At 35.9% G+C, this 24,127-nt stretch overlaps 1 pseudogene; it reads left to right on the forward strand.

Annotated features, from left to right (window-relative positions):
- LOC143640580 (contactin-3-like) overlaps nucleotides 1-24,127 on the forward strand; it is an 87,358-nt pseudogene that overhangs the window by 20,292 nt on the left and 42,939 nt on the right.

The following is a 24,127-nucleotide window of genomic DNA, read 5'->3' on the forward strand; positions in this document are numbered from 1 at the left end:
CAGTGCAGTGATGTTCAGAGTTGAGTGATTAGACCACAAGGATTCTGATTTCATCCATGGTTTAATCCATTAATAGCTACATGCACTATTGGAAAATGGTGGAAAGTGTAGTTAGGTGGGGCACGGTTGGAAGAAGTAGGTCACTGGGAATATGCCCATGGGAACTGTATCTTGTCCCGGGTCCCTTTTCTCTCACCTCTTTCTCTGTGCTTCCTGGCTTCAGTGTGCTAAGCAACTTTCCTCCAACATGACCAACTGCCATGATCATCTGTCCTATGAGGCCTGCCTACCATAGGCAAAAATCTTTGGAAAATCATGAGCCAAAATAAACGTTTCCCCCCTTTTCCCCCCTTTTAAGTTGTTCTCAGGTATTTGTCAAATGATGAAAAGCTGACTAACACACCAGAAAATTCCATGGGTTGGAGATCATGGTATCCATGTTTGGGAAGTGCAGTTGGAAACACGGACCATGTGCTTTGCATTGTTCTGGGCTCTGAGGATAGAGGATGAATTAGAAAGACATGCCCTCTTCTTCATGGGTTTTGCATAAGGAAGAGACCAAATATAAGTAAGCTAAAAGAGATCATTTCTTTAGACATAAAAGAAATGAAAAGAATGATTATATAGTGCATTTGAAAAAGGCCTTATTAATGAAGTAATTTTTTAATAGAAAACTAATCAGGAGGAAGGGCAGTGACACTGAAGTGTCATGGGATTGGGGGGAGTTAAAAAACATTAAATCCCACAGATGAACGTCGTTGAAGACTTGGCAAAAATGTTTGATTTTATTTTAAATGGAATGTGAAATCATTTAAGCTGTGAAAGCAAGAGTAACATAATCTGATTAAAAATAACTCTGTCTGCAGTGTGGAGAGTGGTTTGAATAGAAAAAGGAGAAAAGCAATGAATCTGATTAGGAGACAACTCAGGGTAACTGGAGAATATTTAGAGTTAGATAGTAGAAATGAAGAAGAGGATATATTAGGGAGGTAGAACTGGATGAATATGTTCCTCAGATGTAAATTTTTATATGTAATAATTACACTTAATTATGCATGAATTACATGGATCCCGTTGGCCATTAGAATAGAAGTCTCTAAAGAATAGGATCTATTTCTTACTCATAGTTTTCAAAAATTTGTAGTGCTTTATAAGTACTCAACAATACTTGTTGAAGGTTTTCATCCTCTCTTGAGCAATGTGCCATGTATTAAACATATCTATAATTTTTTTTTAATTTAATTTGTTCAACTGTTCCTGCAAAATATGTAAAATTGATTTTAAAATAGATTTCTATCCTTGAGATCTCCTATTTAAAATATGGACAGTTCAGTTATAGTATTTTCTCCCCTTCTGGAAGCCTTTCACAGAAGAAGTGAATGGATATGTAGATCGATGATAGATGGATGGATGATGGGTGAATAAATGGTGAATGAATAGATGAGTGGATAGATGGGTGGGTGGATGAAAGTTTGGGTGTGTGGATGCATGGGTGGATAGATGGTGGACAGATGGATGGTAGATGAATGGATGAGTGGATGGGTGGGTAGGTGGATGGATGGATAGATGGATGCTCAGATGGTTGTATAAGATACAATTGCCATAGCATTTTTATACTAGGAAGTTATCAGGTAGAGTGGACATGATGATTGCTGCCTTCCATATTCTGATGCTTCCATATTCTGATTTTTCATCTGTTATGAAATTTCTATCAAGTTAGTATACTTAGGTCAACTTTTCACTGCCTACAAAACTTTAAAAAAATCATTTTGCTCTGTGACTGTTTTTTACTTTGTGATCTTATTTGTGGATTTTCTAATTCTGTCCTAATGCAGATTTCATTGCTAGGGCAGTTTCTGTGGGAAGATGAGAGTATATGACTCTTTCAAAATCTAAAATCCTGGGGAAAAGTCTATATATTAAGGTAGAATATATAAAAAATTCTGTTTCTAAAAAATGAAGAGCTGATTTTCTGACCTTTTACATTTAAGTGCCAGACAAATAAATACCTTTAATTTTAGTGTGAAGATATGGTTAGGCACTGAATTTTTCACAGTATTTATTAATTGACTTAGTTGGAAAAATCATAGTACTTTCAAGTTTGACTTAAATTTATGTTTTTCTAATTTAGATAATTGGAAATTCTTATACCTCAGTATATTTATTATTTCTTTATTACTTCCCCCTGGTTTTAATCACTCTGTGTCTTCTTATTTATGTTATTACTTGTATCATGTCTCTTTCCAAAGCATTTGAGACCGTTTGTGAAAGTACACACAGACCAAACATTGAGAGGAAAATTTGGAGAGAAATATATTCCAGATTTCTAATTGACTTAAATGTGAGTTACATTAGGGTAGCAAAAATCCTTACCAGGGAATATTTATTGCTTATAGCAGAGCATGTTTCATACCACAGGTTTAGAAATGTGCTACAGAATGAATGTGTGAGGTTCATTTATAGAATATGTGCCACCAGTTGTACTCCTTAGTGGAGGTCCACAATTTGGACCCAGAACTTTGTGCCAACAAATGAATGGAGAAAAATACTGCTTATTAATAAACAGTATCCATAGAATGCAATAAAACCATTTGATGAGGAGATATACAACTCTCAATAGACCAAGAAATGCATACATGTGAATCCAAATCTAATGGATACTCATGAGAACCAAGAAAGGCAAAACATCCTTAAAACAAAATTGAACCAATTAATTTTCTTCTTCCAGTCCAGAGAGAACTATCAGTTTTAAAAAAACATTCTAGGGACTGGGGACATATCTTTGTGGCAGAGCATTTGCCTAGCTTATGCAAGCTACTGGGTTCAATCACTAATGCTGCAAGAGAAAAGGCAGCTGGGGGGGAAGACTCAAGCCTCTGGAAGAGTATATGAGTCATGTTTCTTTTAGCTACTTTTGTGTGATTTTTTTTTAATGTGCATATTTTTAATAAGTTCAAGTGTATGTTCAGCATCAAGAATTTGGAGATCATAGGAAGTTCTGCTGTGAAGATATAAAGTCAAATGCTTAAAAGTCAATTAGGTTAGTATTGAAGTTTCTATCCTCTTACTAAGATTGTGGTGACTCCCCAGGACCTGTGACTGAATAGGCTGTTAGTGCTTCTCTGCATGGAAGAGGATCCAGAAAGTTCAGATTGTAATTTTTGAGATTTCTCTGGGAAAACAGATTGGAACCAACTCCATAGGGTGGACAGATGTATGAGTCTAGACCTGTGTATTTGAGTTATGCAACATTAGCACTCTATTTTGGGGCAAGATGATTTATAAGGAACAAATTCTCAAATGTGCAACAGTCATCATAGGAAAAAGAAGTCTCTCTGTAAGGCACTTCTAGAAAGGCTAACACTGGAGGATCTAAGACAAAAATTCCAAACATACTTCTGAATCATTGGGTGAGTTGAATTGCCAGCAAAAGGTCCCAACCTGATGCCTGGAGAATTGTAGAAGATCTTCTCCATCCTCACTTGTATCAGAACTCTTGTCATGTGTGCATTTGTTCTACAGAGAGTGACCTCAAGAATCTTCAAGTGCTAAAACAAGTTTTATACCCTAGAATGGTTAGTAATGCTGAATGAATTTTCAAATGATGACTTGAATATTGATGAATATCTATAAAGGAGGATAACCTTGGAATTGGAGCATTGGGGCACAACTGTTCTGTCTTGCAAGAACTGAACAATAAGATAGGTGCTTGTTGGTTGCCCTTAATTTATAATTAAGCCTTGTCCTTCCTACATAGAAGATTGTTTCAGTACCATTTATTTTTGTTGAGAAAATAAATGTTTATGGAAAAAACAGTGTGTGCAAAATACCAATTCTTGGTAGCATGCTTCCTTTAGAAATTTATGAACTCTTTCAAAGAATTGACTGAAGGATTTTAAACAGAATGATTAGACAAGTTACAGAGCCTGACTTTGACACATAGTTTGAAGATGGATAGTCCAATGACCATAGTGCAGAATACTGCTTCTCAGAGTGTGGTTCCCACTTCAACTCCACCAGATACACTGGGGAATTATTAGAAAAGCAAATCCTTGGGTCATCTCCAGCCTAATCTGACAGTAGACCCAACAACTGCTAATTTAACAAATTCTCCAGGTAACTGGTGCCTAGTAAAGTAACTCACCAGACTTCCCTCAGCTAGGATAAGACAGGCTTCCATGATTTATAGCCCTACTAAGACTTCCCAAAGGAAGATCAGTGTTGCTTCCCCCCAAAAAAAATCAATTTGGGTCCACAAAAATAATTCAGCATCCTCTATAACCTTTGAGTTGATGAAATTCCTCCTATACACATACCATAAGTCTTTTGCACTTCAGTGTTATTATTGGAATTGACTTCCTTTCTAGGGTTTCTACTCTCTAAGGAGGAGGACACTCATTAGAGTATCATCTGGGTCTTTCTCCAACTTCTTCGTAGGGAATTGTCTGGCTCCTGAATTTCTGTGGAAGATCCTAGCATAATGGGTCTCCTCCCTATTCTCTATTTGGTATCTGCCAGTTGGGTGGGGGTGCATGTCCTGCTGTTCTGTTTATTACACAGTTGGGCCTACCTGTAAGGGTAGCACCACTGGTTTTTCACAAGTGCCAATGAAGTCCAGTCTACCACATTCTGAGATGAGGTGTCAGGAGCCCATGGTTGCTCACTGAAGCAGTTTGCATCATTTTATCTGTAATATAAGCAATAAAGTGGATGGTTTTGGTTTTCATTGATTTGAATCAGGGATCAGAGAAGAAGAGAGCCCAGGGTGGGGACCCTCTGAGTCTTAATTATTATACTCTTTGAAGTTTTCTTTCAATATATAAGCCATCAAACCATCATTTATCTTATTTGGGATTTTTATTTGTTTGTATTATCATTTAATATTTGAGTATTTGTGATATTTGTGGATATTCTTTTGTTTACAGATGCAAATATTTCAAATGAATTATTGCCTGGGCCTCATGAATGAATTAAGTGCACAGTTGAATATAATCATTTAGACTGGAAATCCTCTTTAAAGGTCATTTTTTTCCCTACAGATTTGAGTCCTCTAGAGAGAAAATTTTTGTCACTTTCAAATAAATTCATTTAGCTCCAGATATATTTGACCTGATAATATACATTTAGAAAGACTGAATTGAAGTGAAGCAAATGACCTTTTATTGTTAGTTCCATCCTTATGAATATGAAGGCATGTCTGTTGGTCTCAATTCAGTGTTTCCCCAGCTGCAGAGTGAAGCCCAATCTCCATCTACTCTAGGACTTCAGGTGCCTGCTCCATGGAACATGTGTGTCCGGCAAAACCACAGAGCCACTTCTGATTTCACTGCTACCTTCCTCAAAGGTATGATCATTAATAGTTGACTCTTTCCCCTTCCGCTTCTCTTTTCCTAGTAGATTGTCTGACTAATGATCACTAAACAAACACTGTTGGGTTTATAAGATGAAAGACCAGAAAGAATGAAAGTCTAGTATTATTTTTCTAAACACTGTCTGCAGGTGATCTTTGAACTGCAGGGGGAACAGTGCTTCTGCCAAATTTGTAGGTTTGAGAGTAGCTGTAGGTGAGAAGATACCCTGTCTTTTTCTCTGGTGTTTATTTTGTCTCCGTTTCATCAATACATAGTTCCTTTCCTTGACTGTCATTATCTAGCATATGCATGGTGAGTGCTTTTCTCTTGGAACTAATTGTATGCAAACAGCCCTTAGAATACTTGCTCAGAAGGCACTACCCAAAATAGCATTGTCAATTTTCTGTACAGCAGTAATCAGTTCGACTTCATGCGGTCTCATCTCTGCTGAGGTGCACTTCCTGAGTAAAGGAGGAGTGGCAGTGTGTTTGTTAAATCCAAGTTGAATAAGTTGCCATCATATTCAGAATGCAGGCAAAGGGAAAGCAGTATCTTCAACACCCTGCTTTATATATGGAGCACCCCACACTTTCCATGTTCTGGAACACACTGTTATTATGGATGCTTAAATGCCATCCTAAAGCACAGGTCAGCGTTGCCTAGACAATATTATACTTTCTGAGCAAACAGTGTTTTTTAAAAGTCATAAATTCAATGCCATCACTGAATTATAGCATGGATCATTAGAGCAGCTTAGAGTAATTACGTTGACTTATCCCAAACCATCCGCAGACTGCATAAAGTTAAGGGAAATAATTAACCTCTTGCTACAACAGGAAAGGCCAATAAAAATTACACATAAAGTTATATTATGAAACTGATCAAGAAGTTAAAATGCCACAGTGATTTAAATTGCCCATTACTCAAAGCAAACTGGAATACCATGTTTCTGAATGTTAATCTCAGAAATCTTTATTTAACCTTCTGTGCCAAGACTAGAGTCTCTCATTGTTATCTATATTTTCAGCTCTGTTTGCAGAAAAACCTGTTCCCAGAAAGCTTAGAAAGCAATTTCATTTATAGTGAAGTGGTATAAAATTTTCACTTCAAATCTTTGTAGGGAAGCTTGGCTTATTGAAGGTTTTCTGTTGAGAAACAATTACTTCATCCATTTACTGAATATTGTTTATTTTTATGTTGTGCAAAATGCCCTGTGGGCCTTTTATAACTTACTGGAAGAACCAATTTAGGAAGAAAATAACCAATTAGCTCAATTTTTATGATACACACAGAGTTTACATTCTTTGAGAGTCATTATGTTTGTTTTCAAGTCCTCCAGTGATTCCTAAGATGTTAGTCCTGGCCTGTGAAGTTGTGCCTCATGTCAACATGGCCATGAAGACAGATTTACCCAATTTTACCTTGAGTTAATACGGTGAAGGACTTCTTGTTCTCCCAATATTCCAAATAATTTCTTATTTTTAGTGGAAATTTACTAATTCATAACATGAAGAGATAACTGGAATTACCTATCTTACTTTTGTGATATCAAGATCAGAAGCTATAAATGAAAGCTCAACATCTGATCAGTCAACAGGAGGCATTTTTTTTGTCTTTGTTTGAAAGCTTACTAATTCATCGAGTTTCCAGTTCTGTCCCCTTCCTGTCATTCAAACCAGATGAGTTTGCCTCTGCCATTTAAATGTCTTCCTAACCTTCTGATATCATTGTCCAGCTTCCTTTCTTTACATAGTTAAAGTCTCCAGCAAATCTTCATTTTCTTTTCATGGGTGACATTTGAAGAGTAGTGTTTTGGATCAAGTGATATTCTCTTTGTGTGTCATGGCCCCCAGATTTTACTGATGGGATCAGCAACTAGAATGTGCTGGGAGCAGTGTCCTTGATTACAGTTTCTCTTTCTTCCAAGGAGTTTCTCGATCGGATATCCCATCACTCTCTTTTCCTCAATTAGTTTCTCAATTTATCCTTTACCTCTCCCTCTATGTTGGCCTTTTCTTTAATAGTAATAGCAATTAGTAATTTTATCTTTGCTTTACGTAAGTGATTTCTAGGTTTTCAGATTGAGGATATAGTCTTCTTCCTACAGTCAATGAGGTACCAGAGAGGAAAGTCTCAGCAAGGATTGGGCAGGTGGAGGGAGAGAGGCATGATTTATACTTAAGTTTACTCCCCACGGTTCTCAAAATTCCTGATCTATACTTTCATATCTTAAGTTTTCATACATCTTTCTACTCTGCAGGGAATTCAGTTATTATTGCATACTAATTAAAAAAAGTCTTTGCTCTCTGGGAGACTAAGATATAAAGATATTTTTTGTAAAGTTCTTTGATTACCTTTTTGAGACAAAATGGGCTTTTATTTTATACTAAACAAATAGTCACAGTTCATGAAGGACATCAAATACAATGTGCTTTTCTATTGATTCCTAGGAAAATTCTTGGAATTTTTAAATTTTTTTAATGAAATTTCCCTAATTTGAAATACAATATTCTTGTTCCTTGATTTTCTTAGTAGGCCAAATATCCCAAACTCTTGTTTTTAACCTACCTTGATATAGTTAAGAAAAATAACACATGACTAGCAAACATTCATGGATAGCTCTCCTCAGGATCCAGGATCATGAACAGCTCCTGTGTACTGGTGCTAATTTTCCCTGGACCTCTTTACTTGAGAAAAGGTAGGAGGATGCAAATGAAAGTAAATCACCAGGCTATTAAAAAACCATACAAAATCAATGCTACCTATATTATTTGATACATAAACTCTTCTCACAGTGACTTTTTTTGTGACTCTGTAGTCATAAAGATGTTACACATCTAAAAATCTTGCAACAAATAAGATAATATTTAAAGCCTGAGTTGATATCCTCCATTCTATTCTAATATCCTTGGCATCTTACCTAGCTCTTCTATGGGTGGCCCAAAAAGTGGAAACATGTATTAACCATTCTGACACTGGGGCTCCAAAGCTTTTAAGAAGTTTGCCATCCATTTGCATAAATGCAACACTCATGCATTAAGAATATGAATCACAAAAGATAAAAGCCCTTCTCAGTTGTCAGTAGATAGTATAGATATAATGATTTTAGGAATTCAAAGAGAGAGAATATGATCATGAGTAGACAACTTGGGCAACAAAGGTACAAGGATCAGACGGATGAGAGATGATAATCCTATCTTGTTCTTTCTTGGTGCAAGTGACTCCCCTTCTAAGAGTACTTCTGAATCCCCCTACCTTGGAAGTTCACATAAAGTAATTCTCCTTCACCCTCTCTCTCTCCTTCAGAATACTTCTCAAATCTCTGAACTTTTCACGTTTACTTAGTGGCTTAATGTCTGCAATTCTAGTAGACTGTTATTTCCACAAAGATGGAGACTTTTTATCTATAGGTAAAAAACCCCAGGGACTTTCCGAGTGCCTGTTGCATATAAGACACTTATAATATTTCCTTGATCAATTAGTAAGATGCTAAAGCTTTAAGTATTTCAAATGGATGCTCAAAAACTTAAAAGTAATATTAATCAAAGTTTTCAGAATCTTTACAATAGCTCATAGGTGACCACACAATTTTTATTTTTTACAAAACTTGAATTTTTATTAAGTCAACTGTGACTTTCCTAGTTCATAATGAAAGACAAGCAGGTTTCTTTGTTTCCATATATTTTTTTCAAATTTAAGGGAAATGATGACATGTCTGCTTTTTATTCTCTGAAAACTTACAAGGTTACCCCATGAGTAATCTACAACAATATATACTTTTGGAAAACATTTCACACTTATTTGATAAAGGCATTTACAAATTAGGTGCAATGTTAAGTAATGCTGTTTAGTAGTGCTGCATAAAAACATCATGCAAAGTTCAATTTGGTAGAGCATCTTTTCTTATTCAACTCTGTGTATCTATGCATGTTTTCTTTTCATTTTCTTTATTCCTAAAAGACCATGGCTTAGTTTATCAGACCTCAACAGTATTAGCATAAGATAATAAATTCTGAAAAAAAAAATGCTATTTATTTTTTGAAAAAAAAAGTTACTATTACACATTTATTGATCAAATGTACTTTTCCTTTAGATTTTCTTTTTTAAAAGATGGAGGACTCAAAATAGACAATGTGACAAAGGCTGACTCAGGAACCTATACCTGAACAGCAGAAAACCAGTTTGGGAAAGCCAATGGGACAACACACTTGGTAGTCACAGGTGCGTGTGTTTTGTCAAGATGGGTTTATCAGAGATGCGTTTCATGACATATATTATTATTATGGTTAAAGAAACTGGGCATGTGTTTTCCACAAAATGTGGTACATTGTGAAGGAAAAAAATGTGTTTGCGCTTGTGTTTCTAATAAGTGATGGTCAAGAACATGACACTGTATACTTCTATAGCACAGCACAGTGGACATGGTGGGGTACTTGGCTACTACTGTGCTGGGATGATGGGAAAATGGCATATGCTGATAATTTTTTTATTTTATGTTCTCCTATTGGGTCAGATCTTCTAAGTGTGCTCTCTTTTTCATTAAAATTGGTCTTTTCTGGAGATGTTCAAGCTCATCAAATAACTGTTGATATCGATAAGATTTAAGTTTTGGGTTAATTTTGTTCATTTATCCATTCAGAAAAAAAAAAAAAACGAGCACTTATTATGTACCCATTGTTTGAGCTGGATCAGTGGAAACATTGAAACAGAATCTGTAGTCATTCTTCTTACATTCTGCCCAAGATAGAGAAATGAAAATTAGGAAGAAGAAATAAGGAGATCATTAGAAGGAAGTATATTGCAAACAATTGAGAAAGTAAAGAGACTATATGAAGAAAGATGAGTTAGAGTATGAATCAAGATAAGTGAGATGGAAATTTTGGTACAAAGACTCCAGGGAGATAAAGGAGCTTACCAGGAGATTTCTAGGGTGCAGTTATGTGGACCAATTGTAGATCTTGCTAAGACTTTAGTTTTCACTTGAATTGAAAAGTGGAACTACTGCAAGGTTTTCAGCAGAGAAATAAGATGATGTGAAAGGGTGACTCTGGCTGTTTTTCAAAGTCTCAGGAGCCCATGACTGTTAACAAACAGGAAGTGATGACGATCCAAGTGAGATTGGCAGCTGAGGAGCTAATGGGATGGGATAAGATTCTGCATATATTCTGAAGGATAAGGTGTTTACAAATTGGATTTGAGGTCTCAGATAGGAGTCAGGAGGGACTGCAGGGTGTGTGGTGAACAAATGGAAAAAATGGCAGAACAGCTGAGATTGCTCAGGCTGTGGGTTTCAAAGCTTTGGGGTGAAAGAAGAGCATGAGCATAGTTTGGATGTTTAGAATATCGTTAGGATCATTCCCTGTAAAGCAGATCAGAGATTTGCCAAAATCTCAGTGGATTAAAATAGCCTGGCTTCACTTTTCATGCATACTGCAAGTCCTCAGTGAGTCATCTTTGCTTCCTCATTCAGGAACAAAGACCCCCAGTGTCTCCACCATCTGGGACAGTGCACGTCACCACAGAACAGGAAGGAGACACATCACATTACCTATTAGTTCCTGCAGAATTCTGCCTGTCGCTGCTACATGTAACTCTTACATACATTTCATCAGCCAAAGCATTGTACTCTGCTCTGCCTTAATTCAAAAGAGTTAAGAATTTAATCCTACAATGTACTTTATGGGAACTAATGGTGACTAACACCTAAGTGGAGACAGTGAGTAGGTGGTTGGATAGATGACCTTGGACTTGTGTAAATCAAAGATGAAGAGATACCTTTCACAGTTGTTGGCATATAGATGAGGACTTGAAGCCAAGACACCATCTTAGATCACCTTAAAAAGAATTTTAAAAAGGACTGAGCTTGACACATTCATTGTACATTAAGAAATATAGTAGCAGAAGTGAGACCTTAAAGAGAGATACAGAAAAGGAGTGACCAGGACAGTAAATAATACTGCAGGAGCATGATGTCCCAAAAACCAGCTGAGGAAAGAGTACGAGGGAGAACCAGTGATCAAGTGTGACAGAGCTTAGAGGCTCAAAGAATGAGACCAAGACTTTATCATTGGGTCTCATAGCAGGGGACCTTGATGAGAACAGGTTAGTCAGGGAGACCTATGCCCAACTACTGGGTTAAAGAGGCTATTTAATCAAGCAAGTACAGACCACATATGCAAGTGACTTTTGAAGACATTTTCTGCCACATGGTGTAACATCAAGGGGAATGGCACTGGGAAAATTGGAGCAAGGAAATTTAATTCAGAAAAGATAGAAGGTTCATGGTAAGGGCAGGCAGAATGTGCCACAGACATTTCCACTAGGGAAAAAAACGACATCAGTTAACATTTTAGCAGAGTGCCCTCCCATTGCGCTTATTCTAAGCATCTCTAAGCTTATTCTGAGCTTTTCAAATCCACGTACACATCAAAGGTTTGAGTCTATTTGAATTTTGATGTTAATGTGTTTTTTAGTCATTGAAAGTTGGTGAAAACACAGTAGTTTCTGTTTCTCCCACTATATTTCACAAAACCATAAAACTAAGTTGAAATGGATTTTTCAGTGTTATTATAACTCTTGCTTACTGGTGACTTTCATCTTAAACTTTTGTAACCTGTTGACTCAGATATGCTAATTATTTTCACAAAATTTGGTGGATCCCATGAAATGTATTATAGGACTGCATTAAAACATCTATTTTAACCATGGAGACTTTTCATTGCATAGATGTGTGAGTATACCTAAGCATATAAAAGCTCACACACTCTAGGGTGGATGAAGAATTTTCCTGTACAAATTGCTTTCATCACAACAGAAATGCTAAAGTTTTACTTATGAATTATCTCCCTAATAGAACCAACTAGGATAACGCTGGCGCCATCTAACATGGACGTTTCTGTGGGTGAAAGCGTCATTTTGCCCTGCCAGGCACAACACGATCCGCTGTTAGACATTATGTTCACTTGGTATTTCAATGGGGCCCTCACGGATTTTAAGAAAGATGGATTTCACTTTGAGAAAGTCGGTGGGGTAAGTCATGATATTTTTGTCATCTTTTTTCCTATTGCTCAAGTCTGTAACACCTGGCCTTTAAAAAAAACCATCAGGCCCATAGGTGATGCTCTAGAAATGCATATTAAATGAGTGAATCTGGTGTCTCAATTCTGTTTTGATCTAATTTTGTTTGTGTAATTACCAGAAATTGAGCACATTTACTTTAACCTGTAATTTTAATTAAAACTGATGCATGTCGCACTTATACTAAATGCTATTCTTCATGAGAGGTTGTGGTTAGTATCCCAGGACATGGAAATTACTCTCACACAGGTGTTTACTTTGAACAGGTCATATTATGATGGACTGGGGGTAAGTTACATTTGATAAGTATTTTATCTGAGTGCCTCGCCCCAGTGTTCCTGGTAGCTGTTCTGGACAACAGCAAAAGACTCTTCATTGTACAGGTGTACAAATTGAGGACTTAAAAAGTACAAAAACTTTGTTAGAGTCCCTTATCTGGTTACTGGTGGAACTTCAAGCCCAAATCTGTGGGTCTTCTTCAGGGTTCCATTCCATTGTGCCTCCTCATTGGTGAGGGTTCCATGTTAAAAATAAATAAATGAATAAAAGTCACAGATCTCTAGGAAAAATTGACACTTGGATAATGGCTCAGTGTTGGTGAGCCTCCAAGGCTGACCATCGACTGGTTGCATGTGTGTAACTTTAGGATAGCAGGGCCAGCCAACCTGCCATCTTAGTGCCTTGACTCGGAAACTTCCTACCGTATGGAGATGTCAAGCCTGGGTTTGTCCTTATGCATTTACCGTGTAGGCATCCCCTGAAGCAGAAAGCCATATCAGGGTCAATTCAAATACATTCATGTGGCAACACCTTATTAAATATATGTATATGCCTATACAGGTATATTAATGTATCAGGATCTTACACAGTTTTAACGATGATGCTAGGAATTTGAGGGTGTCCTCTCTCATATGTTTTAAACTCCTAATGCCCAATGCCTCATAATCTGACCCTTATTTGGAAATAAGAGATTATTGCAAAAATAATTTAGTAAAATCAATCTGAGGTCTTCCTGAGTAACTGGTGTCCTTATGAAAAGAAGGCTCTGTAGACAGAGGCACAGAGAGATGCAGACACACAGGGGAAAGAAGGTCATAAGAACATGGAGGAGTCAGAAGTGTAGTTATTCTGCACAGACCCAGAAGTACCTGGGGCACCAGAAGCCAGAACAGGCAAGGAAGAAATCAGAATTACAGGTTCTGGAGGGATCTGGGCCATACCAGCACCCACATTTCAGACCTCTGGCTGCCACGACCATGAGACGACATAATCTGTTGCTTTAAGCCATCCACTTTGGGGTTTTGCTAAGGCAATTCCTGGATATCAGTATGAAAAAGAGAAAATTTTTAAAAGAAAATGGAAAACTGAGATATTAGACATCTACCTAGAATTATGTACAATTGCAGTACCATTTTTGTTTTCTTTTTCTTTTTTTTTTTCTTTATTTGGTTTTATAAGTATTAGTTTTCTAATTGTTCTCACTGAATCAAAGCTTTGGAGAACATTCTTAATTGGTATAGTCCCTTAGCCTTTCTTTTACTATAAGTTTAAGTGCCTCCCACTTTTAAAAATTGTGACTGTTTTTTTTTAATCACAACAGGAAAAGGCTTGTGCCAATATTTTCAGCTGACTTGCTGCTCCATAGAGTCTTTTGCAATTTCTCCTTCTTGGATGGAAGGTGTGGGAGGGGTAAAAAGTTCACATGTCACTCCCCTGAGGGTCCTTTACTCAGGGTGGAAAAGGCTTCTTCTCTAGCCCAGCTGTTCTCCTAACTTAATTCTTAAATCAAGAATTCAGTTTGAGGGGCCAAGGGTGTGGCTCAGTGGTGGAGCCCTTGCCTGGCATATGTGAGGCCCTGGGTTTGATCCTCAGGATTGCATAAAAATAAATAAATAAAATAAAGGTATTGTGTCCATCAATAGCTAATTCTTTTTTAAAAAATTCAGTTTGAAATATTAATTAATTTTGCCATATAATGTAGATGATTATGCTTTAGATTTATCAGCTGGATTCTAAGCTGTTGGTAATATTCCAACCAATATGGCACTCTCTGTCTTATTTAATGCTGAATAAATGTGTATTGCAAGACTGAATATCCCAAGCAGTTTGTCTGTAACATGCACCCCACAGCCACAAAGAGAGGCTCAAAGGCTGAACTCGATAGTTGCTCTCTAGAAGAGGAACTTGTAGTTAAGAACATTGGGGTTGATAATGTAATTTAACTCTCCTGATTTACATGGCACTGATGGGCTTCGCAGAAAGCATAAAATCATCTCTGTGAAGAGTCAAGCATCCGAAACGTGGAATTTCATAAATTAGTGCCATTGCTTGCCAATTCTGTTCCTTCTCTAACATGCTAGTTCATGGCCTATGAATTTTTTTATAGACTTGTGCCATTAGTAACTTAATATTCTCCCATCAGTATAAAACAGTAAGCCATGCAAGATGACATTGCCCTTAAGCACAAGCAATTAAGTAAATCTGTTTTCTATTGCATGAGAAGGGAATTATATAACAGCTCTCTCCCTCTGATTCTGTATTCATTGCAGCGTGCACATTAATCCCTAGATAGTCTGCTTGCCTTTATTTCCCAGTATGTTCATAGATATATTCCTTGTTTTCCAAAATAGTAAAATGTGATCAAAGAAGCTGTTGAGTGAAGAAGTTACCCAGACAGGTGGATAGTAAGAGCCAAGTTTTTGAAATGGAGGAGTGGTTTAGGTTATAGAAAATCCCCCACTTTGAACCAATTCAGTCAGTTGTCTTTGGGACTATACTAGGTATTCATTACTTATTCATTTTTGGAAGAACATATCTTTTAGGGAAAATAATTCATAAATTCATAAAGCTCCAATAATTTAGACCAGATATATTAGTTAGGCTTGTGCTTTGTGCCAAAGGAGTTTGACAATACTGGTCACAGGTTTCTGCAAGGTCAGAATTACATATTCAGAAAAGCTTATTAAACCAAGTATCTGTAGAAAATTGGCACAAAGGAGAAGTCTATGTCCAAAGAAGTGCTTCAGACTGTGCCCATGGGACATGCTGAAGTCCTTTAATTAAATCAGCAGTCAAAGGCTTCCACTTAAGGGGGACTGTGTGCTAAGCGTGTCTTTAAAGGTGTGGTGTGGGTGATTCAAGAAGTGGGATTCGTGTTCAGAGGCACCAGAGTTCTAGAGCACTGTTGCCTACTCAAAGATGCCTGTGGGTGAGTGGATCTCCTGAGTCTATGTTCCTTATTATCTGATCTCTCTTCACATTAGTGTTTGCATTTGCCTTGCTCTCTCCTTTCTGAGATCTGGTACACACTGGTCTCTGGAATGTAACTTTCTCTCCTGTTTGTCAATATCTATATATGTCCCTATAGCATTCTCTATGCAGAGAATGTATATATTAGCACATGTGCAGTTGGTCTGCCATTTGCAAAGTGGAATAAGAGACTCAGGTCAAGCAATACGGATTTGGTGGTATCCTATATTTAACCAGCCATTGTATGCACTCAGTCTGCAGGGGGTGGGGGGAGAAAAAGAGATTCTGTTATTTACACCTATGTAACATCTTTCTTTTCCTACTTTAAATACAGCTTATTTTCCACAAGTAGGAAAAGGGAAATAATTGTCCAAAGTTTAAGAGAAATAGAAGAGCATCATTGGCTGGTATCTAAACACCTGGGACCTGGCAATTGAAGTCTAAATTCAGGGATATTCAAAGATATTTTTGATGTGCTTAATCAGCTAAATTCTAGGTATAAGATTCTTTTTGTGATAGGAGCTCACTGTGGGATAAAAGCATTCAAACCCAAACACACGAGGAGTTCACTGTGTATGCTCTGAGAATTCTTGGATTGTGTAGGTGCATTAGCAATGAAGAATGTCAGAATCCATGCTGTGTGCTTTTCCCAACACTTGTGGGATTGGTTCTGTGATGAATTAAAATGTGTGTGGAAAGAAGTCACTTGAAGTAGTAAGAATTTTAGCAGTGACAATCCGCCATTCACTTAACTGGCTCACTTCAATTTGATTGATTTCCACAAGCAACACAGTCTCACTCCAGTTATAGCAGCTACCCGCAAGCTTGATGCTTGAAGTATTTCCTAGCTCTCAGTTGTAGAGAGGAATATCTTTGAAGATGATAAATGGTGTGTGATAATACAATGTGGTCACTTTGGCTTGAACTGTTTGTGTGCAAGAACTTAAATTTTAAAACCAGCCATTCTTTACTATACAAAACCAGGTAAAAGATCACTTATAGATTTTAAATATGCATCTGTGGCACTTTTGTGTCACTTTGAGTTTTTCAATATATCCCTTAGTCATACTGTAAGTTTTATATCTTGTCCAAGTTAAAGGTGTTAGCTGATCTAGAAAGATCGTTAAGAAAATGTTCCCAGTAATCAGCCCACAAAATTGGATTTACCAGAGATGCTGTTATTATTCATGTTACAGACACTTCCACAAAGCACATTACCTCCCATACTGCTTCTCAGGTGAAGATCAGGGTTCCCCAATTCCAGGCAGAAACAGCAAATGTAAAAACACTTCCCTATCTCAGCATTTTCTCAACCACATATGCAGAGACTCAGTCCCTGCTTTGAGTTGTTTTCCCAGGACTATGTTTCTCATTTATGGTATTTATTAACATGAATGGTCCATATCCACCCCCAGTGGAAACCCTGTAAAACAAATTTGAATTTACAACAAGATAAGCAAGAGACAAACCAAGCACTGTGTAATGTATTATACTAAGACCCATAAAAACAGCAGAGTTACAATAAAAATCAGACTATTAAGAAAAAACTGTAAATGAAGAGATGTGCAAATATTTATCAGGCAAATGCAACAAAAGAGAGAAATGAATGCTAATTTCAAACAAAGAATAATGCATGGCAAACCTAAAGGGCAGAAAGAGAATAAATGTATTTTGAAAATATTTTTCCATACCATGAAGTTATAATAATCAGAAACCACAATGCCATAAATAATATACCATTAAAGTAGATAAGATCAAAGGGAAGAAATAATGAGAGACAATACTCTTGTGTACATTTTGAGAGCTTTTCTTTCAAACACCAGAAGATCAATTGGCCCAATGTTAAAAAAGGACAATTTGATGCTACCATTAATTGAAGCAACAGATACAGATGAACAATTTTTCCTTCCAAACGACAATGTACATTCATTTTCATTTTTTTACACCTTTGTAAAATTTGAGTAACAGAAATTAAGAAACAAATGCATGGAAAGGAGATGGAATTGATATGATCTCAAAAAGCACAAGATAACATCTTGGAAAATCAAAGAAAAATAGTAAAGTTAGGTGTGAGAAAGAGAATATAACAGACAAGAAAGAAACATTAGATCAGAGGATTTTCTGTTTTAAGTTTTATATGTGACGATCCAATTAGTTGGAGAATTTCTGGGAAAATATAAATTATCAAAATATAAATGTTTATTAAAAATTAAAATTATAATCTCCAAATTGCGTTCCAGAGTAGCTGCACCAGTTTGCAATCCCACCAGCAGTGTATAAGTGTACATTTCCCCCCACATCTTCACTAACACTTACTGTTCTTTGTGTTCTTAACAGCTGCCATTTTGACTGGAGTGAGATGAAACCTTAGAGTAGTTTTGATTTGTATTTCTCTAATTGCTAGAGATGATGAGCATTTTTTTTCATATATTTGTTGATTGATTGTATATCATCTTCTGAGAGTTGTATGTTTGGGTCCTTGGCCCATTCATTGATTGAATGATTTCGGGGTGTTTAGCTTTTTGAGTTCTTTATATACCCTAGAGATTAGTGCTCTGTCTGATGTGCAAGGGGTAATGATTTGCTCCCAAGATGTAGTCTCTCTATTCACTTCACAAATTGTTTGTTTTGCTGAGAAGAAACTTTTTAGTTTGAATCCATCCCATTTATAAAAACTGGTAATGGAACCACCATTTGACCCAGTTATCCCTCTCCTCAGTCTATACCCAAAGGATTTAGAAACAGCATACTACAGGGACACAGCCACATCAATGTTTATAGCAACATGATTCACAATAGCTAAACTGTGGAACCAACTTATATGCCCTTCAGTAGACGAATGGATTTAAAAAAATGTGGCATATATACACTATGGAATATTACTCAGCAATAAAAGAGAATAAAATCATGGCATTTGCAGGTAAATGGATGGACTTAGAGAAGATAATGCTAAGTTAGCTAATCCCCCAAAAATAAATGCTTAATGTTCTCTCTGATATAAAGAGACTGATTCATGGTGGGATAGGGAGGGGTAGCAGAGGAGGAATAGATGAACTCTAGATAGGGCAGAGGGATGAGAGGGGAAGGGAGGAGGCATGGGGTTAAAAATGATGGTGGAATGAGATGGACATCATTATCCAAAGTGCATTTATGAAGATGTGAATTGGTGTGAATATACTTTGCATACAGCCAGAGATATGAACAATTGTGCTCTATATGTGTAATATGAATTGTAATGCATTCCGCTGTCATATGTAAATAAAAAAATTAAAAATTAAAATTACATATTCACTAGAGCTAGATAATTTTACTGATTCTTTTTTTAACTTTTAAAGAAACAGACAAATGTTTATATTGTGTACTTTTTGACAACATAAAAAAGTTAAAGTTAATTTTTTTTCCATGGACTTTGTAAGGCTAGCATATTCTTGAGAACATATCCTGGGAAGATAGTAAATAAATCAGTAAATGTAAAAAATTCCCTGAATATATTATGAAAACCTAAGTGAAATTTTACCAGTTCAGAAAAACATTATATTAAAGGAACAGGGCCTTCATAAGCTACTAGTTGTCCCAGGAAATATACATATGTCTATATTGATATATCTCATAAAATAGTTCATGATTTTCTTATCAGATATTCAGTAAAATTAATAACAATTACTGAGCTTTAAGTTCATGTTAAAATAGGTATAAGAAGATTCTTTTCTCTCTATTTCAAAATTATCTTTAAAGGAAAATAGTAGAAATACTTTTACTTAACTCAGCAATAAAACAGGGATTTTTACAATGTCATGAATAAAGTCATTTAGAGATGTCTACATGAATTTAATAAGGTGTAAATATAAATAAAAGGTAGCCTTTGAAATAAGAAAACAAAATTACAATTATTAGAGGACATAATGATATTAGTATCATACCCAATAGTATCAACTATAACATTTAAAAAACTAATCAAAATTCAGTTATCTACCATGTTCAGTACAAAGTAACTATGCAAAATGTAATAGTTTATTTATTTATGTATCAACAGCAACCCATTAGAAAGCATAATAGGGAGGATAAAAACTTCCCTCAAAAGAGAAATAATATGACTGTTAATCATTTACACAAGAAGTTGATGAGGCCTAAATAAACTACAATACTTTCTTAATACAAGTAAATGATTAACGAGAAACAGGAAAGGAAGCATTAAAATTTCAAGATTCTTAGATTAAACAAAACAGGTATATATTGTCAGATTTCAATTTTTCTCTGATTTCTCTGTGGTTTTAAATCTGATCTCAGGTTAAGTAAATGAACCAATCTTATTTCAATTTAAATTATTCTGAGGATTTTTAGAATAAGAAATGAGGATAAAATAGTTAATAGTATTTGAAAGAAGGCTATTGACCCTTGTAGATAGTTCTGGGGTTCTGGAGGTGTCTACTCAGGAAGAGAATTGCCGGGCCAGATTAGAGTTACATGCGAATAGACTCCTTGTTAAAGACCAAAGTGGAGAGCCAGCTTTTGGAAGCTATTTCATTCTCATATATGCTATTGATCATCAATTCTGTTGGCTCAGATTTCTCATCTGTGAAACTGAGGAGATAATACTGTTTTATTCAGAGGTATATAGAAGGTTCTAAGAACAGTGCAGGTTAGCTCCTATTGTTAGGATGGTAGGACTGCTTTGAATTGTTCTCCAGAAAAGCTTCTGCAATTCCTGCTCCCATGAGTGGTGGCTCCCCAGTGTTCTTTTCTGCACAGGGGTTTTTCCTTGATTTTTCTTTTTAAAGTTTTACTAGACAGATGATTGAAAAACAATACCTTATCGCCAACTTCTCATTTCTCAGAGACCAAAAATCTCCCTAGTTGCTTTTAAGTGATTTGGATACTAGGGGAGTATTTAGCATTATAACTGAGTCCTCCAAATGCTACAGTTAATACTACCTCTAATGAAATGCAAGATTGCTCTTTTAGACAGAAGAAAGAAAAAAATAGCTTTTTCCCCCCAAAGAGAGAGATTCACATATGTACTCTCATGTACACGCACGCACACACACACACATACACACACACAAAATTGCCTGATTGTATAGGTAGCTGATTTTTAAAAATCTAGAAATAGAGAATTACTTTCAAAAGTTACAAAAGCAAAATACCTATTGCATTAAAACAACCTTAGCTACACAGAAATTTATTTTGTTGGGTTTTTTTTTTGGGGGGGGGGATAAAATTTTTTGGTATGTTTTTGTTTTTCCTAAAGACCAAGTAATGAATTTTACATTTGCGTAGATCAGATTTCCATCTCATCTGTTTCAGATATCCATTGGACAGCTTTCTTTTCGGAGCACAGCAGGAAATCTTTTATTTACACACCAATTCCAATATGTACTGATCATTTCCTGCCTCACAAAATTGCCTGTTCATCCCTCTAACCCCTGGCAACTACATCATGCAGTTGGAATCATGTACTATCTAGTCTTTTCAGATTGGCATCCTTCACTTAATTACAGGCATTTAAGATTCCTCCATGCCTTGTCCTTCATGGCTTGCCATACTGAAATACTCATTTCTTCTTAGTGCAAAATAATTTCCCATTCTCCAGGTGTACCCCAGTTATTTATCCACTCATCTGCTGAAGAATATCTTCATTGCTTCTGAGTTTTGGCAAATCTGAATAAAGCAGCTATAAACATCCATGTGTGGGGTTTTTTAAAGATTTATTTTTGTTCTTTAATGTTTGGTAGTGATGCAAAACAGTTGGGTTTATTTGCCATATTCATAAATGTATATAACATAGTTTTCTCCATCTCCATCCCCTGTACTCTTCCTTTACCTTGCAAGGACATAAGTTTTCAATTTATTTGGGTAAATACCAAGAAGTGCAAATGCTGGATCCTATGATAAGAATAGGTTTATAAGGAATAGGTAAAATACCTTCCGAATGGCTGTTCCATTTAGCATTCCCATTATCAGTGAGTGGGGATTCCTGCTACTGCGTGCCTTCTCCTGTATTTGGTGTTAATTTTCTGAATTGTAGTGATATTTTGCTGATGTTTCAATTCACAATTCCCTAATGAGGAATGGATATTGCACATATGCTCATATATTTGCTTGCTATTTGCATATATTTAGTGGAATGTCTGTTTAGGTCTTTTGTCCACTTTTTAATTGCATTATTCATTTTCTTATTGTTGAGTTTTCAGGGTTCTTTGTACATTTTGTATAGAGGTCCTTCATTAGAAGTGTCTTTGGTGAGACCTTTTTCCCAGTCTGTGACTTGCCTTCTCATTTTTTGACATCATGCAGAGAGCAGAAGTTTTTTTCATTTTAATGAAGCCTAGCTTGTCGGTTACTTCTTTCATGGATTGGCCTTGTGGTATTGTGTCTATAAAACCTTTACCATACCCAGGGTCATCTAGGTTTCTCCCCTGTATGACAGTCTAGGACTTTTATAATAAGATTTTCATTTTACATTTAAGAGTGCAACTCCTGTTGATTTCATTTTTGTGCAGAGTACAGAGTCTGTGTCTGGATTCACTCTTTTCATGTGAACATCCAGTTTTTCTAGGACCATATTGTGAAGAGGCTGTCATTTGCTCCTTTGACAAATATCAGTTGACTGAATTTGTGGGTTATTTCTGGGCTCTCTCATCTGTTGCACCAATTTGTCTGTCCTTTTCACCATGACCATCCTTTCTTGATTTCTGTAGCCTTAATATTAGTATTGAATTTAGGTGTTCCCATGTTCCAGCTTTGTTTCTCTTCAGTATTGAGTGGGGTGTTCTGGGTTTTTGTCTTGACATAGGAATTTTAGAACCAGGATTTCAACTATCCACAAATGTGTATATTTTTCAAGTCTTCCTATCCATGAACATAGAATCTCTCTCAGCTTATTAGGTTCTTTTGTTTCTTCCATCAGACTTGAAGTTTCCCACCTAGATTTTACACATATTTTGTTAGATTTTAACATAAGTATTTCAGTATTTTGGGTGCTGGTGTAAATGGTAGTATGTTTTCATTTCAAATCCCATTTGTACATTGCTGGTATTTGGGAAAACAACTGGACTTTGAATATCAACCTTACCTCCTATGTTACTTGTTAGTTCTGGTTTCCTTTTGATTCTTTCAGATCTCATACAGAGATGATCACATAAACAAATTTGCATTTTCTACTTCTCTGTCTGTATATTTTTTAATTTCCATTTCTTCTCTTACTTTATTAGTTAGGGCTTTCAATATGATGTTGAAAAAGAGCCAGTCTTGCTTTGTTCCTGGTCTCAGAACTTGGAGTTTTTTTGTCATAAAGCATTTTAAGTTGTGGGTTGTTTGTGGATATTCTTTATCAAGGTGTAGAGATTCTCCTGTATCCCTAATTTATTGATGACTATAATCATGAATAGGTGCCAGATTTTTGTCAAACACTTTTTCTGTTTACATCTGTTGTTTTCCTCTTCATTTCACTACTGGATGGATTACCCATAAATAGATTTTTAAATGTTAAACCAGTCTTGTGTATTTGACACAAAGTCCACTTGGTTATGGTGTACAATCTTTAAATTCATTGTTTAATTCTATTTGCTGATACTAAGGGATTTTGTATCTAAGTTCATAAAGAATATTGGTGTTATGCAGTTTTATTTTAATATGTGTGTCTGGTTGTTATTAGGGTAATTCTGACCTCCTAGAATGTGTTAGGAAGTATGTCTTCTTCCTGGATCTTTTGGAAGAGATTGTAGAGAATTGCTACACTTTCTTAATTAAATGTTTGTTAAAATTTGTCAATGAACCTATTTGCACCTGACGTTTTCAGTTTGGTAAGATTGTTAATTATTGATTTGATTTTGTAAATAGATTTAGACCTATTCAGATTTTATGTTTATTCCTGGGTAAATTTTGGCAGGTCACGTTTTTCAAAGAATTGGTCTATTTCATCTAAAGTATCAAATTGATAGACAAGAATTGTTTGTAATATTATTTTATTATCCTTTTATGTCCATGATGTTTTCAGTGATGGCCTCTCTTTCATACATGATAGTAATAATTTGTGTATTTCCTCTTTTCTTTTTTTTTCATTGTTAGGCTGACTAGAGGCTTATTGATTTTATTGATCTTTTCCAAGAACCAACTTTTGGTTTTGTTGATTTTCTCCACTGACTTCCTGTTTTCAATTTCACTGGTTTTTGCTCTTATGTTTGTTTCTTTTATTCTGCTTGCTTTGGATTTAATTTGCTCTTCATTTTCTAGTTTTCTAAGGTGGAAGCTTACATTATTGATCGTAGATCTTTCTTCTTTTCTGACATACGCAGTCAGTGCTATCAATTTCCCTCAAAGCAATGTACTCACTACATCCCACAAATTTTGATAAGTTCTATTTTCTTTTGCATTTAGTTCAGAATATTTTTTAATAATTTCTCTTGAGTTTTTTTTTTTTACATTAACCCATTTGTTGAGTAGAAGTGTGT

The sequence above is a fragment of the Callospermophilus lateralis genome, unplaced genomic scaffold (assembly GCF_048772815.1).
Source record: "Callospermophilus lateralis isolate mCalLat2 unplaced genomic scaffold, mCalLat2.hap1 Scaffold_341, whole genome shotgun sequence".
Taxonomy (NCBI): domain Eukaryota; kingdom Metazoa; phylum Chordata; class Mammalia; order Rodentia; family Sciuridae; genus Callospermophilus; species Callospermophilus lateralis.